This window comes from Bos mutus, chromosome 5, assembly GCF_027580195.1.
Source record: "Bos mutus isolate GX-2022 chromosome 5, NWIPB_WYAK_1.1, whole genome shotgun sequence".
Classification (NCBI taxonomy): Eukaryota; Metazoa; Chordata; class Mammalia; order Artiodactyla; family Bovidae; genus Bos; species Bos mutus.
In genome coordinates this window covers 16,909,417-16,929,201 of record NC_091621.1, presented here as the reverse complement: position 1 = coordinate 16,929,201, position 19,785 = coordinate 16,909,417, and the positions used below count along the sequence as shown (strand labels likewise).

At 42.1% G+C, this 19,785-nt stretch overlaps 1 long non-coding RNA gene across 1 annotated transcript; it reads right to left on the bottom strand.

Moving 5' to 3' along the window:
• Nucleotides 1-7,546: 7,546 nt before the first annotated feature.
• Nucleotides 7,547-19,527, bottom strand: LOC138987813 (uncharacterized). Its single transcript, XR_011464107.1, has 3 exons — nt 19,356-19,527; nt 10,309-10,421; nt 7,547-7,624 (listed from the first exon to the last, which is right to left on the bottom strand). It is a non-coding gene; the product is annotated as an uncharacterized lncRNA (long non-coding RNA).
• Nucleotides 19,528-19,785: the final 258 nt, after the last annotated feature.

Below are 19,785 nucleotides of genomic sequence, written 5' to 3'. Positions count from 1 at the left end.
GGCATGTTAAGTAATCTCCCTTTCCTAGTTCTTCATCTGTAAGATGAGGATAAAAAGATATACCTGAAGGGACTTCCCTGGTGGTCCAGTGGTTAAGGCTCTGCACTTCCACTACAGGGGGCCTCAGGTTTGATCCCTGGTTGAGAAACTAAGATCCCACATCCACATACCACACATATCTCAAAAGGCTGATAATGGACCAGCTCCACCCCTTGCCTGTCGTTACTGAAATAAGTCCAGATTATGCCTAAGCAGAACAGCACGGAGTTAAAATCCAGTGAAGTCTTGCCGTGCTCACAGGACTGAACTATTAGCTGAAACTTGAATCATCAAGTTTTAAGTTAAAAAACCAAAAGGCACTGCTGATATTCCTCAATGCTAAATAAACTCCACACTCACATTTTTGAATTGATAAAGCTAAAAAAACTAATAGCTATGACATGGCCTGAAATCTTGGCAACTTTAAGTTAGGATTCAGAAGATGTTAGAGAGCAGCACCTGCTGGCAAACTGAGATACTGCAGCCCACTGGGTCTTCCAGTGAAAGTGAGGCCAGTGAAAATCCTTTGTCCCAAAAGTGGCCCTACATTCATACAGAGGGGCAATCCTCCCGCCCGTCTCTCGATCATCCCTCAATAACCAAGACCTGCCTGTCTGCCTCCCAAACAGCTCTCAGGGTCTTCCACCTTCCACACTTGGTCCCCATGCTCACCACCCCAGTCCAAGCTGCCACCATTACCTCCTGGATTCCAGGAACAACCTCCTCAGTGATTTCCCAGATTTCAGTCTGTTTTCCACCGGAAATAGTCCTTTTTGTGTGGTCTTTTTTACACAGCACCATTATGATCCTGTCACTCCCTACCCAGCAATTTCTTATTGAAGAGGTTAATCTTTTACTGAGTTACCAGATTTTTCTCTTCACCATGGTTGTCCATCCCTCCAGCACCATCTCTCCACACAGCTTCCCTCCACTCTCTGCTCCAGCCACAGTGAATGTCCCTCAGTTCTGGTCAGCTCATACACACACCCTGTATCCTGCTCTTCCCTCCACAACCTATTATCCCCTTTACCTTAAATCTCTTCATCCCCATCCCACTCGCCTACCTCTTACTCACCCTTCCCTTAACTTTCATTCCCGTGGGAGGACTTTTTTGACCTCTCTAGAACGGATCAGGTTCACTTGCTCTAAATTTGAAACTTGTTCACCTATTAAACCTGCTGTGTAATTGTCAGCCACCCCGTCTAAAATGTAAGCTTTGCGAGGACAAAACACATTACTGTTCTGTTCACCATGGTAACCTCAGCACATGGTATAGTGCCTTAGCAAAAACTTAATAAATAGTTGTTAAGGTGTTGAATTGAATTGAAATCTAGTATATATTCAATTGAACTACAAAAATAGCCTTTCTAAGGTCAAAATGGTCAAATATTGGCAATTATATATGTTCAACCTAATAAATGCTGGGAGAAGAAAGGAGCCTTTGGAGTTACTGAAAAAAAATCAATAAATGTCTTTCTAAAATGGTACTTTTTAGATTTTCACTGAAATCCATATCCTGGGCCATATCTGTGTGCATGCTCTGCGTCTTCAGTCGTGTCCCACTCTTTGCGACCTTATGGACTATAGTCCACAAGCCTCCTCTGTCCATGGGATTTTCCAGGCAAGAATACTGGAGTGGGTTGCCATGCCCTCCTCCAGGGGACCTCCCTGATCCAAGGACTGAACCAGCATCTGCTGCACCGTAAGCAGATTCTTTACCACTGAGCCATGGGGGAAGCCCATCCTGGGCCATATACACAATTAGAAATCCATGAATTCGGAAAGTGACCTTCAAAAGGAAAAACCAAACATCTGTGCTAGCCCTTAAAAACGCAACTACCAAAAGTTCATTTTCTGACCTTCGTGAGTATTTTGGCTAAAAATAACTTTCTGACCTCACTGTGCCAAAGTGCTGATGATAATTGGCCATGTGCACGAAGGAGTTAAATCTAGAACATTTCTCATTCTGCCAAATGCTCATTGCAGCTGTTACCTTATCCGTCATTCAACATGTCTCCCAAATGGACATCGTCATTCATCCTGTCCAGCCCCAGACCATTTCCTTCATCTGAACAGGCAATTCAAAAGAAGCAAGCCTCTGGTTAAATAAATGCATCTGTATTTCCTCTAGAATTTGTTCATACTTTCAGATAAACAAGCTCAGTGAGAGAGAACAGGGTAACAGGCTCCAGGACAAAAGGAAGTCTGTCAGACAGATGTTGCTTTGTGCAGCCGACCATGCCTTAAAAGCTTCACATAAGACTAACAGAAGGCAGAGGGCCAGGGTAGAAGGGAAATTTTTTTTAGCCTATTTAGTGCTTTCTCTACTTTTAAATGAAGAGGGAGCCTGGTCCAATTTCCAGGTACAATGGATTCCTCACAAACTTTCAGTGATTTGGATACTTTTAAGTATTATAGTCCCTATTTTAAATTCCAAATTTTAAATTATTTATTCTTGCTAAAATATACTGGCTTTCTACTTCTGTTTATTACTGTTATGGCTGAAAACAGATTTTCTTACTTAACCTCCATTCCCTGTGTCTTACTGGTCCCCAAATAATTATAGTTTATGCTAAAACTTATCCCACTTTCTTCCCAAGGGAAGGATGTAGAAAAAAAGAAAGAAGAGCAAGACAAAGCCTTGGGGGTCACCAACATTTAGAGTCTGGTTAGAGATGGAAAGGCCAGTAAAGGAGATGGAAAAGTAACAGCCAAAGTAAATCATTAAATTGTCCTAATTAATAGCATAAAAATGATACAATCTAAATGTCACAAAATGCCATATATTAAATCAAGAATGGAATACCTATGTAACTGAAATCCATGAAGACATTAAAATGATTATGAAGACCTGTGTTTATTGATTTTGGAGGATAGTTATGAGACATTAAATGAAAAAGTGAGTCTCAAAACAGCATATATAGTATGATTTCACTTTTTTAAGTTAAAAAATCTGGAAAGATAAATGCCAAAATGATAGTGATAGATTTTTGCAAATGTTCTGTTTCTGGTTTTCCTACAAAGAACATGTTACATGAATAAATAAGAAATAAGAAATTTCTTTTATTTATTAATTGGGGTAAGGATTGAAAGGGCTTCCCTGGTGGCTCAATGATAAAGAATTCCTCTGCCAGTGCAGGAGACTCGGGTTCAGTCCCTGAGTAAAGAAGATTCCATAGGGAAGGAAATGGCAACCCCCTCCAGTATTCTTGCCTAGGAAATCCCATGTTCGAGACTGGTGAACTATAATCCATGCATGCATGCTCAGGCACTTCAGTCATATCCAACTCTTTGCAACGCTATAGACTAGCCCACCAGGCTCCTCTGTCCAACTGGAATGGGTTGCCATACCCTCGTCCAGGGGATCTTCCCGACCCAGGGATCAAACCTGAGTCTCCTGTACTGCAGGGGGATTCTTTACCCACTGAGCCACCTGGTAAGCCCTGGACTATAGCCCATGGGGTCGCAAAAGAGTCGGACATGACTTAGTGACTAAACACCAACAGCAAAGGATAGAAAAGGTGCTATGTGCCTGCAAAGTTAAGGGCTTGTCCATCAATGCCCTTACATTTCAACCATGGAAGTTTAGCCTTGATTAGTCTTAATCTCCCTCACTGAGCCTTACATTTTGTAGGTTGCAGTAGAAGTAACTAAAGTTAGGAAAGTTGGTAAAAATTTAAAATGCAACTATGTCATCTAAGAGAATAATATTTTATACTGGCATTTTTCAAATATTTTTAGCCACAGAAGTTTTATTCAAATTCAATATTTTGGGAAATCCAAAAGCAGGCTAAAATAGACCCAGAGGGAGGGTATGGGGAGGGAGGAGGGAAGAGGGTTCAGGATGGGGAACACAGGTATACCTGTGGCGGATTCATTTCGATATTTGGCAAAACTAATACAATATTGTAAAGTTTAAAAATAAAATAAAATTTAAAAAATAAATAAATAAAATAAAATAGAACTACTGCAATTGAGGGGAGTAAGGAGAAAGTAGACCCCAACCAGTTTGAGTTCCCATGGGAAGAATAATAATATCACAATAGTAATAGAGAGGCAGCATCCTGTAAGGAACAGACCATATATCCAGGAGCAGATTGCCTGGGCTCCAATTCTGGCCCTACCACTAACCAGCTCTGTATGTTTAAGCACTTACTATGTGCCAGGCAATGCGCCAAGTGCTTTGTATGTATTGTCTCCGTTAATTATCAGAGGACACAGAGAGGTTGATTAAATTATTCTAGATCCCACAGAAGAGCAGGAACCTGAACTGGCGTCTAATTTCAGAGCCCATGCTCTTTTGTCCCGTTTTTATTGAAGTATAGTTGATTTACAATGTTGTGTTAATTTCTGGTATACAGCAAAGTGATTCAGTTGTACCTTCATATTCTTTTTCTTCTCCAGTATGGTTTACTACAGGATATTGTATATAGTTCACTGTGCTACACAGTAGGACCTTGTTGTTTTATCTGTTTTATATGTAGTCGTTTGTATCCGCTAATTCCAAATTCGTAATTTATCCTTCCCTACCTCCTTTCCCATTTGGTAAGCGTAAGTTTGTTTACTATGCCTGTGAGTCTGCTTTTGTAAATAAGTTCACTTTTAGATTCCACTTATGAGTGATATCATATGGTATCTGCCTTTCTCTGTCTAACTTACTTCACTTAGTATGATAATCTCTAGGTTCATCCATGAGGCTTCCCTGGTAGCCCAGCTGGTAAAGAATCTGCCTGCAATGCAGGAGACACCAGTTCAATTCCTGGGTCAGGAAGTTCTCCTAGAGAAGGGATAGGCTACCCACTCCAGTATTCTTCGGCTTTCCTGGTGGTTCAGACAGTAAAGAATCCTCCTGCAATGCAAGAGACCTGGGTTCGATGCCTGGGTTGGGAAGATCCCCTGGAGGAGGGCATGGCAACCCACTCCAGTATTCTTGCCTAGAGAATCCCCAGGGACAGAGCAGACTGCCAGGCTACAGTCCACGGGGTCACAAAGAGTCAGACACGACTGAGAGACTAAGCACAGTACACAGGTTCATTCATGTTGCTGCAGATGGCATTATTTCATTCTTTTGTAGGCATTGAACTGCTTAGTTCATGGTAACAGGACAGTTACAACCATTTCCAAAGCTGCTAGCTTTTCTGTAGTTATACAGAGCAGTCGTTTTAAGTAAAAGAAAAGACCCGGAGAGGGAGCAGGACAAAAACAGGTTGTCTCCTCATAGTATTTTCATCTGTAGAAGGGCTCCAAGTAGACTTATATCAACTTCATAAATCCTGAGAAAATGAAGTTTCATTATTGCTGTATTTAATTAAGCTCTCTTACAAGTTCCCATCTCCCTTCTAAGCAGAAGGAGGGAACGAGACATTTTAGTTCAAGCCTATAATCTCAGTCCAATGCTCAAATCTAAACAAAGTCCTTAGATCATTTGATGTCTTTAGGATAAATATTCTGCACTTTCCAGGTGGCACTAGTGGTAAAGAACATGCTTGCCAATACAGGAGACATAAGAGACACGGGTTTGATCCCTGGGTTGGGAAGATCCCCTGTAGAAGGGCATCGCAACCCACTCCAATAGTCTTGCCTGGAGAATCCCATGGACACAGGAGTCTGGCAGGCTATGGTCCATGGGATCACAAAAAGTCAGTACATGACTGAAGCAACTTAGCATGCACAGGATAAATATTCAGATGTTCAGATGTCCTTGCTTCTTCTCTTCACCAAAATGATGTTCAAGGAAGAGGAGGAATCCTTGGTTCCAGACAGTGTCCCCTGCTTCAAAATGCCCAGCCTGGACTTGTTCCTGAACTGATAACCTTCAGGAAGCAGACAGCCACTGGAGGGTTCTAGTGTCTCCTGCAGAAGACCCTAGCTGAGCAGTTCCATGATGGCCTGGTGGTTCTCCCTGGTTGACTCACATGAGCTCTGCCACATCCTTCCTCTGGCTGCCGGTCTATGTGGCCAAAGGGGGCTCGCCTTCCTCTTGTCGTGCCAGATGCCAAGGCAGGGCCTATGACTCTCATTCGATTTGGCCTCCTTCCCCATCAGGTCGGGGGAGGCACATGGACCCTTCTCAGTCTCCTCCATACCACATAACTTGATACAGGAAATGCCTGGGAGAAGGAGATAATCCAGTCACGTTCCAGAGTCCCAAGACTAAAATGAACCATCACCCTCCATCCTGGTAGGTAATGACCCAACACACCCATCTCCCACCTGCCTCCTTTTTTTCTTTCCACAATCCCTAAAGCCAGAAGAGGTGAATTTTTATTTACCTCCCTTTCCTCACTTGCTAGGACTTGCCATCATCGCTTTATTCTCCTCCTCCCAGATTGCAGGCTCATGGCTAAGCCTTCCTGGAGAACAGAATTCAAGACAGGAAAAGATCATCTTTACCAACTAACATAAACCAAATTTGAAGTTTTATCGTAAAGATGAACCTCATTTTTCTGAGAAGAAAAGATCTCTACCAAATTCTCAGAGAGCTCTCTTAAAACCAGGCAAGGAATGATTTAGGGGTATCCTTGTATAAAGTCAACACAAATGGCATTTGAATTTGTACATAATTTGGATGCATAAGTATATCTATAGCAACAAGGTGTGCAAAACTTGTGAATCCCCTGACTCGGACCACAGGAGAACAGGATGTGACTATTATGGTAATGAGCTCATTAATATCATGAATACAATTAACAAATGAGGTTGATTATCACTGGCAAGCATTCATTACAAAGAGATAAGCTGCTGTGCTCAACCACACAAGTAACTACTTTGCTGTGTTTGTCCGGAAGCATTCTTTTCATCTTTGCTCATTTATTACCGTTAAATGGATAAATGGCTGGGAATGTGGGCTCAGCTCATTACTTATATATATTACCTTGATTATAATTTGACCTCATGCACATTTCAGTTAGAAGAACCCTACAAAATATCACGTCTATTTATAATACAGCCGCACCTACCAAGTCTACAGAGAAACAACATCCTAATTGGAAAGAATAAAGGTTACCTTTGAGCGTAAACTGCACATTCATTAAGTCATCGATTTTATTCCTTTCTAATTATTGGTGGTTGTGCATCTCCTAGTAACTGAGATAAAGCTGTTTTTCCTCCTAACAACTCCTGAGAAATGGAAACCCTAAAGATCAGATAAGTGGATTGGGAGGATGTAGTTTTAACATGCAGTTTATTGGGGCCGTCGAAAATTAAGAAATATGTAGGATTCAAACTCTAACTTCCTTAAGTTCTGTGGCCAAAGGTCTGTTTTTACATCACTTCTTCTCTATCTGTGTCATTAGAGATACATCTTCTTTGAAGTTCAGAGTAAAATAATATTGTTGCCAATACACCCAAAATTAAATGTGCATGCATGTATGCTAAGTCTCTTCAGTCTTACCCAACACTTTGCGACCCTATGGACTGTAGCCCTCCAGGCTCCTCTGTCCATGGGATTCTCCAGGCAAGAATATGGAGTGGGTTGCCATGCCCTCCTCCAGGAATCTTCCCGACCCAAGGATCGAACCCGTTTCTCTTTATGCCTCCTGCATGGGCAGGCAGGTTCTTTACTACCAGCATCACCTGAGAAGCCCTAAAATTAAATACACATCTTGTCAATGGCAGTTTTTCTTGCTACCCATCTATAAGAAGTGAAGACATGGTTCACAGCTGTGGGTCTTGAACTCTTTGAAGAAAAGAATAAAGTTCATCTCCACTGGGAAACTTCCCGATCACCAACCCTCAGCACCATCCTCTCTCACAGTAACCTAAGTTGTCTCCCTGCTCATCTCATCCTGCCTCCCATTCACTGAATCACCCGTTGTATTAGTCTGCTCAGGCTGTCATCACAAAATATCACAGGCTGGGTGGCTTAAATGACAGACAGATACTTTCTCACAATTCTGGAGGCTGAAAGACAAAGACAAGGGTGCCAGCATGGCTGGGTTCTGGGAGAGCTCTCTCCTCAGGTGGCGGATGGCTGACTTCTTGCCATGTCCTCCAGTGGTGAAGAGACACCTCTGATGTCTCTTCCTCTTCTTATAATGGCACCAGTTCTATCAGATCAAGGTCCCACCCTTGTGCCCTCATTTAAACGATCACCTCCTTACAGGCCCTGTATCCAATGCAGTCACACAAGGCCTGGGACTTCCATATGTGAATGGGAGGGGGATACGATTCAGCTCATACCTCCCGTGGCCTGGCATCCTCAATTACAATCTATACCCTGTGTGGGGAGATTGGCTGGTAGGTAGCAAGGCTCAGCCAACTCACCATTTTTGTCATTTGGCTCCTGAAATAACTTCTCCAGGTGGCCCCTTGCAGAGACCAAGACATAAATTTCGCAGGGAAACTGTAAGGGTTGATGGAGTATGGAAGGTGTCAGTTAGCCAAAAGATTTAGCCGTGATTATCTGAGCAAAAAAATGGCTCTGACTGTGCTCTGACTGTGGAAGGATGAACACAGGGTTACACTTCAGAGTGGATTGTCACCTGCATCCTCAGATCTGAGAAGCACTGGAAACGTCTTCTAAAAACGTTTCTCTCGTTGGCCTGATGCTTTCACCATTAGAGATGCATTCCATTGGCTTAAGGAAAAGAGGCCCAATGTAGCTCTCAGTTAATAGAACACGGAAGGAGAAGAGACTGTTTCTTAATTGGTTTTTCTTTGTTTGTTTGTTTTTATTGTAAGAGCTTCTAGGGAAGGAACAGCATTTTGCTCACTTTGAGCTCTTACTTCACCTACCATGGTGACTTGCACAAAAATGGTGCTCATTAAATATGTCTTGAGTGACTGCATATTACCCTGAAGGAATTGAATTTCTTTCACTTCCACAAGCCAAGTGCTGAGTAGAAACTATTCTCTTCATTGTTCTCTATGTCTCTGAATATATTTGCCCATTTCATTTGCACTTCCTGAGCCAAACTGAGTGTGATGCCACAAAGGTCAAGCAATAAAACAACCTAAGCAGTCACATATTAATACTCACTTATTCCTAGACTTCTCCCCCACTTTGTGAGTATGTTAAATAGAACACAAGTTAGTTCCTACTTGGTGTGCATCTGTATAACAGGAAGTCATTGTGGGCCACAGGATAATCACAACCAATATGCCATTCACGTTGCAAATAAATCTACTCTTAAGCATTCTAACCACTGATTCATTTATTGTATTTTCTGGTTGTTTTTATATCGGACAGCTAAAGTTTCTGCCTTCTTCAGTTTGTGGCATTAGAAAAATATTTGTTTTGAAATTGCATCTCTTAGCTAGAGGAGTTGGCACTAAAAGAATGGACAAGTTAACATGGCCAGAAGAAGGCCTTGCCCCGCAAAGGCACAGACTCCGTGTTTCTGACAAGGATGGGGCAGCAGGAGAAGGTGTCAGGCCATGGCCAAGGTGAGGCAATGCTCAGTGACTTGGACCCACATTGAGCTCTTCTCTAAATGCTAGTTTTTGACCCATCTGGTTGAGAAGAAGAAACAGAATCTCCCTCAAATTAGCATAAGAAAAGCAGCTCTGTTCAAAAGGTATATCTCTTGGGGAATCCAAGGACAAAAAATAGGAAAATTGGAAAATCAGGACAAAAATAAAAACAAACCTCAGAGGACAAAACCAGAGCTTGTTGGGGACCCTCTGCAGCACAAGTTCCCTGACCTTTACACCAACACCACAGTAAAAATGTCTGGGCTCTTCTGTCTGTCTCTGTGACTTAGTCCCTTCAATTGCTAAGTGTGGCCCTGGAACATACATCATTGCATCACCTGAACTTGTCAGAATACAGAATCTCAGGCCCCACCCCAGCCCTACTTAACCAGCATCTGCCTTTTAGCAAGATCCTTGGACGAGGAGAGAGAGATACATAGAGAGATAGAGAAACGATATAATAGGCGGGGTCCTTGGCAATGGACTGACCACCCCTGAGGCAAGAGGTCACACTTGATTGAATTATCTTTAGGGTATATAAACCAAAGGCCATGAGCAAGAAGAAAAGTGAGGGATGTCAAGCAAATTGGCTTACCTGCGTATTTGAAATGTGTTTCTGAGCTCAGCGGAGCCTGAGTACATTTTGAGTGTTTCGCCCCTGCAAGAGTCTCTACGGTGGGCTGTTACCACATTTGTGCCCATTTCCTGAATTAGGCATCCTTGTTTCTCAGGTGACAAGCAATGTCAAGTGTCATTAGCAGAGTGAATGTTTGTGAGCACTGCTGTCCCACCAGAAGAATGCACTCAACGCACACAGAAAATGAAAGAGAAAAGGGAGCTCTTTATAATTCTCACCACTTCAGCGATGCAGTAATGAGCTCTCACCGCCTCTCTTCTTTTCTAAAATCCGAATCCTTCCAAAGCAGGATGTGCACTGATGCTTTCATCTTGGGTGGTGGTTTCTATACCTGCAGGTACAGAACAGAGCTCCATGTCATTTTCTCCTCAGGATTTAAACCTAACGTGAGGAGGCAAGCCTGTGGGTAGCTAATTAATAGATTTTTTTTTTTTTTTTTACAATTGCATGTATCTGGAATTTTCTGATTAAATTTCTGAGCCAATTAAAAATGAGACCAAAAGATTAATAAGCATTTTCTTCCTGCCTTGTGGAGTTGAAAACTGGCTGGGGAAGCCCCCAGGCAAACTCCTGAGTTGGGAGACACACCATAATAGAGTGGAAGGCTGTGGGCACAAGGGTTCAAAATAGGCACCGTTTCTCCCCTTTCTCTCTCTCTCTTCCTCTCCCTCCCCTCTCTCCCACTCAATAAAGCGCTAATCTCTCTGTATCTGTGCTCTAGTTTTCAGCACACAGAAGCTTTTTTCTTATCTACTAACAGCCAGAAATACAGAACCCTCCCGGCGCCCCAGGATCACAGGATTTCTACTATACCCCAAAAGTCCATTTTCCGTGTCCTGCCAGTCAACACATTCAATGGGTCCTGCTCCCTGGGGACAGACAGCCTGCAACCTGCCCTATCCTCCTGGGGCTCCTGCCCTGAGCACACCCTCTCTTCTTATCAGAAGAGGCATTGGCAACTCACTTTTGTTAAGAATGTTCAGAAGCAACCATGTGCTAAAGGGAGTTTAGGACCTAACAGAGGCTCTCTCTGTGATGTCATTTTTATAAATATAAGGAGTCAGAGGGAAGAGAGCTTCAAAGAAAAAATGTACTAAAATGATGCCCAGAACAGCATCTGCAGGTTAATACTTTTTCAAACCGTGTGGTTCTAGTGGGTGTTTCCAACACGTCCCAAGAGGAGGGCGCCTGCCCCAAGATGGGCCAATCATAAAGTCTCAACCCTATCACTGGGATTGGCCCAGGAATAGACATGTGACCCAAGTCAAGCCTATCAGAATTTTACTCTGGATTTTTTTCAAACCTGAGAGGTGGAAAGAGTCTTTCCTCTCATCTTGGAAATGTAAATATGCCAGGTTGGAACTACAGCAACTGCAACCCCAGGCACATGAGAAGCCAGTCTGAGCAGATGCTCAAAGGTGATGCTCAAAGAAGCCAAGACAAGCAATGAAGAGCAGGAGAGCCCTTACATGCCCAAGTCCCTGGTGCCAGTTTTCCCCAATGCCCACTCTGGCCCTGCCCTTGTCTACTTTCCCTAGTTCAAGTTCAGTTTCTTTCATTTGCCACCAGGAGAGCACTAGCTAATAGGTCCAGGACCTCCACTGCTGCTATAGATGCTCTCACTGAAACCTGCTCCCTCCCTTTTAAAACAGAAATGCTACCTTATGAACAGGCAGAATTGCTAGAATTGTAAAGATTCACATCACAATGCAACCAGAAGATTTAAAGGGATAAGAAAAGATGAAGAAAAAACAAAGACAACTGTCCAAGCATTTTATGTCAGGATCTAATTGCCATTTTACACAAGTCTCTATCATTAATGGAATATTCCTAGATTTTTCTATTTATATGGATTGCACACAGCACACTCACACTCACATCAACAGAGAGCATTCAGTAGTGAAAGTGTGTTTTAGTCATTCAGTTCCGTCTGACTCCTTGCAACCCCATGGACTGTAGCCCACCAGGTTCCTCTGTCTGTGGGATTTCCCAGGCAAGAATACTGGAGTGGGTTGCCATGCCCTCCTTCAGGGACTCTTCCTGACCCAGGGATTGAACTCAGGTCTCCTGCGTTGCAGGCGAATTCTTTGCCATTAGGTCCTTGCCAACGCAGAGTATAGAGGACTGAACTGAACATCCCTTGAGTTCAACAGAGACGGTGAGTCAGCAGAGAACATGTGACTTTGGTGACCAGTCACTTAACTCTGGGACTCTGTTTCCTCATCTGAAAAAGGACTTTAATAAAGAAGGAAATTGGGGGTGAGGCAGCTGTTAGAACTAATAAACAGGGACTTCCTTGGCAGCCAGTGGTTAAAACTCCACACTTCCACTGCAGGGCTGCAGGTTCAATCCCTGATCAAAGAACTAAGATCCCACACATGTTGCATGGTCCAGCCAAAAAATAAAAAAATTAAAAATAATAAAGTAAATTTAGAAAGAACTAATAAACTCAGCAAATAGCTGGATATAAAGTTAACACACAAAAATCGGTTGCCATTTCTGTACACTAACAGTGACCAATCTAAAAAGGGAATTATAAAAATAATTTTATTTAAAATATTATCAAAAAATAAAATAGGAATTGATCAAGTAGGTAAAAGATTTGTACGATGAAAACTACATAATATTGCTGAAAGGAATTACAGAAGACATGAATAAATGAAAATATCCTTTGGATGTGATAACTTCATGGACTGGAAAACTTAATGTTGGAAAACTTAATTTTAACAAAAATGTCAGTATTACCCAAAGCAATCCACAGACTCAATGCAGTCCCTATCAAAATCCTAAAGATATATTTTTAAGAAATAGAAAAATCCATCCTAAAATTTATATGGAATCTCAAGGGAGAGTAAACCAAGGTTCATGCATTCTCAGGTCAACTCCAAGTCAGAACAAGCCCTTTGACAAAAATTTCTCAGGGACCTACAGCAAAGATGTCTAGGACTGTTTAATCCCAAGCAGGCATCACAATTTATTGTAAAACCAAATTTATTAAAACAGGATAGCACTGGCCTAAGACTCAAGATAAATCCATAGTTTCGAGTAGAAAACTATGAAAAAAATCTTAAATAAAAGTTAATGTAGAGACTTCCCTGGTGGTCCAGTGGTTGAGAGTCTGCCTGCCAATTCAGGGGACACAGTTTGATCTCAGTTCCGGGAGGATGCCACATGCCATGGAGCAGCTACGCCCGTGTGTCAGAGCTACTGAGCCCATGTGCTACAGCTACGGAGGCTGACAAACCTAGACCCCATGCTCCGCAGCAAGAAAAGCCACTGCGAAGAGAATCCAGTGCGCAGCAGTGAAGACCCTGTGTGGCCAAAAATAAAACCAAATAAATACAAATAATTTTTTTAAAAAAAGAATTAATGTGGCTTATTCCATAGACTTAGGTATAAATTCAGTTACAGCTCTTCTACTTGTCTAACTAATTGCTCAAGTTTCCCACCTTAGTAAGAAATTAGTAAGAAATTCATAATCTTCAGATTTTCCTTCATTCCAGCCAAATTGCTCAGGAACTGCAAGGGCCTATAGCATCCAAGAGAATTGGGGTTCAGTCTGCCACCCTCATCCTAGCAGAATGGGAACTGGGTCTAATCAAGTCACTGTTTCCATTGTTTCTCATTGTAATACAGTAGTCTTACTGAAAAAAGGATTCTATATATTTTGCCAGCTGTTGCTAGCCCACTGCTACAGTAAGATTTTTGTGGATCCAGGTTTCTGCATAGGCAGCTTCTTCAAGGAATACTCTTTGTGCTAAGTTCAGTCAAGAGCACCAAACTTCTTGGGGCTCTCAAGATTGCAGTTCCTAGTGGTCTGTTTTCTCCATTCCCCTTAGAGCCACCTTCCAGGGTACCAGATAAACACTTAATAGAGTAGAAGGAGGCCAAAGTAGGTAGTAAATACTAAAAGACTTTTGCTGGCTTTTGTCCCCAATTTCTAGGAGATGACCTCCTAAATCTTCAGAATTTCCTGATGATAGGAGTGTCTTTGGTATTCATGGTGGGCCCATCAGACCACACATCATTGTTTATGCTAACAAAGTGATTCCCGTGGACCTCTAAGGTGACTGAGAATAGGGGCTGGCCATACCAGAAAGAACCAACTGTGTGATTAGAGGGCTGTGCTTTAAAACACATGCTATTAGCCCAATCTCTAGGTAGGGAAGGGAGACTGGAGATTTAGCCACATGCCAGTGATTAAATCAACCATACCTATGTATGACACCTTGATAAAAACACCAAAGCATGGTGAGAAATGGCCATGGGACCTCTGAATTTGCAGCTGGCGCTTGAAACTGAGGGCACTCTTATAGATGACTGTGCTTTTCCCTCAAATAAATAGAGGACTTAGAAGTAACGCAGGCAAGAAAATGTGGCAGTAAAGATGGACAGTAGTGGACAGGTTCAAGAGACAGAGTGAAATCAATAGGACTTAATGATGGATATTGTCATACACAATCCTAAAATGCAAATTTTTAAAAAACAATGAGCTATCAATCTTACTGTTACAGAAGAATTTTTAAATAGGAATTATAAAAACATGATTTTTTAAATCATAACCAAATAATACCTATATGTATCACTGCATAATAAGGATAAGGAAAAGCAAATAACTCTAATCTTTATTTTCATGTGCACTATTTCACACAAATCACATCAGTCAGGGACTAATAGATATAACCTCAGGGAAAGCAAACTATAAACCATAATAGAGATTTCTTATTTTTTAAGTCATTAACATTATAATCTCGTGTCATCTATCATAAGACTTGTCACTATCATACAAGCCTCAGAACTGTGCCTAATTGACTGAGTAGAAAATAGCTTTAAATTTCTATCTCCCTTTTTCTGTGGTTGAAATTTAAATCAGGCCAGTATTACAGTGCTCATCAATGAGTTTGCCCAAAGGAAAAACCTTAAGAGAAGGTTATATAATGAAAGAGCTAGCGCAAGAGCCACTGCACAGCACCACCTACAAATGAAACCTGTAACAGAGGCTCAAGAGCTTACTTTGTACTGTGAAGTTGGAAAAAATTGAGAACATAAGGTCTTTAAACTGCAAAGGTCCTGGGACTCCCCGTGGTGGTCCAGTGGCTAAGACTCCACTCTCCCAGTGCAGGGGGCCTGGGTTCAACCTCTAGTCAAGGAACTTGATCCCACATGAGCAACTGAAGATCTCGCATGCTACCACATGCCACAATGGAGACTGAAGATCCTGCATGCCACAAGTGAGACCCCACGACAGCCAAAGAAGTAAATAAATATTTTTAAAAACACTCTACTTCTGTCAAAATAAAATCAAAGCTAATAGTCCTCAATGGCTTTGAGAATCAACTGGCCAAAGAGGCAGATTGTCACATGTGTCCATATCCCATGGATACAATCAACAGGAAAGACTGGAAAGGTAGGCACTTGAGAAATTGTTTCTCCACAATTAGGGGTATGGAGAACTGCAGGGAAAATGAAATGTTCCCTGTGCAGCTTTCTTTAAACATCTTTATTTCTGTCCCTGAGCAACCCGGATGTCTGCAAACCACACCAGCCCATGAGGTCACAGTAACAACACCCACATATTGCTGTTTCCTAGCCTAGTGCTATTAGGCTATGCAGCTGCCACTTCAAAGCCTCTCCCATTCTGAGACTCTCCGCGTGTTGTTATGCTCAGACAAAAGTCTGTTCACATCCCCCTGCTCCAAATGTCCACTGTCAAAGAGCCACTTGAGGGAGGTATCCTGACCCTGCCACAGCTGCCCATGTCCTCATACTCTGAGGGCCACCCTGGGAGAATGGCCTCATGCCCAGTGCTGACACCCAGATTTCCAAGCAGGAGCAGCTGGTTCGCCAAGGCTCGCAACATCCTTCATCAAAGTGATCCCTTCTCTTCTGCTGTCTCCCTCCCTGCTGCCTAAAATACATTTTACTTACTCTCAGAGTCAGACCAACAGCAACAGATGGCCATGCCAATCCCAAGCCACATATCCCTCGGGAGCCCAAGCAGGGCTCAGTTCTGTGCAGACACGGGGAATAAGCTCAGAGAGAGGGATGCAGTAAAGTATTAACACTTGATGAATCTGGAAGACAAAGCTTATACATCTATTCATTGTTCTAGGATTTCCATTTCTCTGTAGATTTGAAATATTTCAAAATAAAAAGTTGAAGGAACAATTTAAAAATAAAAGGTCTACAGAAGATAGAAATCAAATTGCTTTAATGATTACATCCTAAATATGGTTCAATATATAGGACTTCCAAGGTGGCTCAGTGGGAAAGAATCTGCCTGCGATGCAGGATATGCAGGAGACATGGCTTCAATCCCTGGGTCGGGAAGATCCCCTGGAGGAGGAAATGGCAACCCACTCCAGTATTCTTTTTTTTTTTTAATTGAAGGATAATTGCTTTACAGAATTTTGTTGTTTTCTGTCAAACCTCAGCATGAATCAGCCATAGGTATACATTTATCCCCTCCCTTTTGAAACTCCCTCCTGTCTCCCTCTCCACCCCACCCCTCTAGGTTGATACAGAGCCCCTGTTTGAGTTTCCTGAGACATACAGCAAATTCCTGCTGGTTATCTATTTTACATATGGTAATGTAAGTTTCCATGTTACTCTTTCCATACATCCCACCCTCTCCTCCCCTCTCCCCATGTCCATAAGTCTATTTCCTATGTCTGTTTCTCCATTGCTGCCCTGTAAATAAATTTTTCAGTACCATTTTTCTAGATTCCGGATATATTGTTAGAATACAATGTTTATTTTTCACTTTCTGACTTACTTCACTCTGCATAATGGGTTCTAGGTTCATCCACCTCATTAAAACTGACTCAAATGTGTTCCTTTTTATGGCTGAGTAATATTCCATTGTGTATATGTACCACAACTTCTTTATCCATTCATCTGTCCGTGGACATCTGGATTGCTTCCATGTTCTAGCTATTGTAAATAGTGTTGCAATGAATAATGAGATACATGTGTCTCTTTCGATTTTGGTTTCCTTAGGGTATGTGTCTAGGAGTGGGATTGCTGGGTCATATGGTGGTTTTATTCCTAGCTTTTTAGGGAATCTCCATACCACCTTCCAGTTTACATTCCCACCAACAATGCAAGAGCATTCCCTTTTCTCCACGCCCTCTCCAGCATTTATTGTTTGTAAACTTTTTGATGATGGCCATTCTGACCAGTGTGAGGTGATATCTCATTGTAGTTTGGATTTGCATCTCTCTAATAATAAGCAATGCTGAGCATCTTTGCATGTGTTTGTGCCATCTGTATGTCTTCTCCACTCCAGTATTCTTGCCTGCAGAATCTAATGGACCGAGGAGCCTGATGGGCTACAGTCCACGGGGGTCACAAAGAGTCAGATGCAACTTAGCAACTGAGCGTGCACCTGGCACACACATATAGTTCATAATCATTAAAACGAGAATGGTGATGGCCTGGGCTAGGGCAGTGACAGTGAGCGTAGAAGCTAGGTTTGAGAGAGAGATGTCTGGCTGGAAACAAGAGGATGTGATTTATTGGATATGTGGTATGAGGGAGGGAGGAGTCAAGGGTGACACTATGATATACAGGTTGGGACAGATGATTCAAGAGGAGGACAACACATGTGGACACGGAACAGAGGAAGAGGGTGGGATGAATTGTGAGACTGGGATTGAGGTATGTGCAGTGTCGTGCACAAAACAGATAGCTAGTGGGAACCTGATATATAGCACCGGGAGCTCAGCTCGGTGCTCTCTGGTGACCTAGAGGGGTGGAATGGGGGGCGGGGGGGTCCAAAAGGAAGGGACTGCATGTATACATGTAGCTGGTTCGCTTCATTGTGCAGCAGAAACTAGCACAGCATTGTAATGCAACTGTACCCCCAATCGAAAGTTAATAAAAGAAGAGGACAAGAGATCAATTCTGTTTGGACAGGACATTCAGGTGGGGATGGTCACAAGGCACACTGGACCATGAACAGAGCTGAATTTATGAGGAGTTAGGAGTCAGTAGAAGCTGGAGCCAGTGCATGCATCGGGTCCTCCACAAAAAGTAAGGAAAGGAGAAGAAAGGGAACTGAGGACAACGCTCAGAGAGGCTGAGGGGAATCCCTCATTTCCAAGACAAAGCGCTCCATGTGAATCCCACACACTATGTTGTCTCCCTGTATAATTCATTCCTGGGCAAATTCTGCTCCTCATTAACATTTCTTCTTTCCTTAGATTGTTTTTTATTATTTCAGTTTTATTATGCTGGTACAAAAGCCAAGTACTCCTCCTAATAAATGGCCTTTTTCATCTGTTATATCACCCAAATGAATTCAAGCACTTATAATTAGCAAGGTTTACATAACAGGTATAATTTCTTGATAATAAAGTCAGGCCATTATCGTTGGTTTTTCTTAATGGGAGCATTTTGTTTTTGAAATAAACAGCAGGCATTAACCAAAGATATCTGGATAGTAATAATATCCAACTCTGATCATAACCCGTTTGCTACTCTCTTGAAACTAATCATAATTCTACAACAAAATAAAAACATTAGGGGATTAATAAAAGCCATTTTATCAGACAAGGCTCATTCTTCTTTAGTGCTATATTTGTCACACAAGGGAAAATTACTTTATTACATGGATAGCAATGCATTTATGACAAGGCACTTGAAAAATAAGTCTGACACTCATTTTGAAATGAAATTCCATTTCTTAGTAGTCAAAAGCCATGCAGTCATCAAAATCCCTTAAAGAGGAAAAAAAAAAAAAACTGCATGCTTTTAGTGCTTTTAAGGGCTTTGTTCTTAAATAAAAGGACTTAGTAGGTGCAAGTATTAACAGTTTAGACTGTTGATATATGGTTTAAGTTAAATCAGAAATGAAATTCAGTACTATGGTCATACCATATCAAAATAATTAGCAAAAGAAAGGATTTTTTTAATTAATCAGTAATTTTATATAGGCAAGCAGATAATTTCAAGGAAGGGGGAGGGGAGAAAAGCCACTTCTTCACTTAGAAGATAAATGGATAAATCACTGGTCTTGTCACCTGTGTGTCACTGGCTTACCCCACCAGCCACTTAGGAAACGCCAAGGTTCTGCAAAGTATCAGCTACCCTACCCCAGTTCCACCCCTGAACAAGTATGTCTAATCAGGGTGGAAGAGACTACCCATCAGAATGGTCTCCCATTTCATAATACAAAGTTGTAACTGGAAAGCATCTGCCCAGCCTGGAAAACCCAGTTCCCACTCCTTTTGCACCTAGGTAGAAACTCATAAGCCATTCTCACCGTGAAGTGTGCTACTTCTGGACCTGGGCTTTTAAGAAGGCAGGCATCTCTGCTCCAGACTCTCTTTTTTCCCTCCTCTACCAGCTCGATGCAGATGACAACTAGATCCGAGAGAACTGCAGAATCTCCAGGTGGAAGTCTCCTGGGCCCCTGAATCAACGCATGGAGAACCATCCACTCTCCACTGGCCTGCATGTGAACAAAATATAAATTCTTACTGCATCTGAGCCATTATGCATTTTGGGTATATATGTTGCAGCAAGTTATCCTTTGTAAGATACCAGAGATGACGTGTATGTGCTACTCATAGACAAGTCAAATCCACTATCCAGTCAGCTACTGTGTACCATAGCTTTTTTCTATTTTCTGCTCTACTCCTTGAACATGAGGCATCCCATTGTCAACTAGGTACCACTACATCTACTGGGCT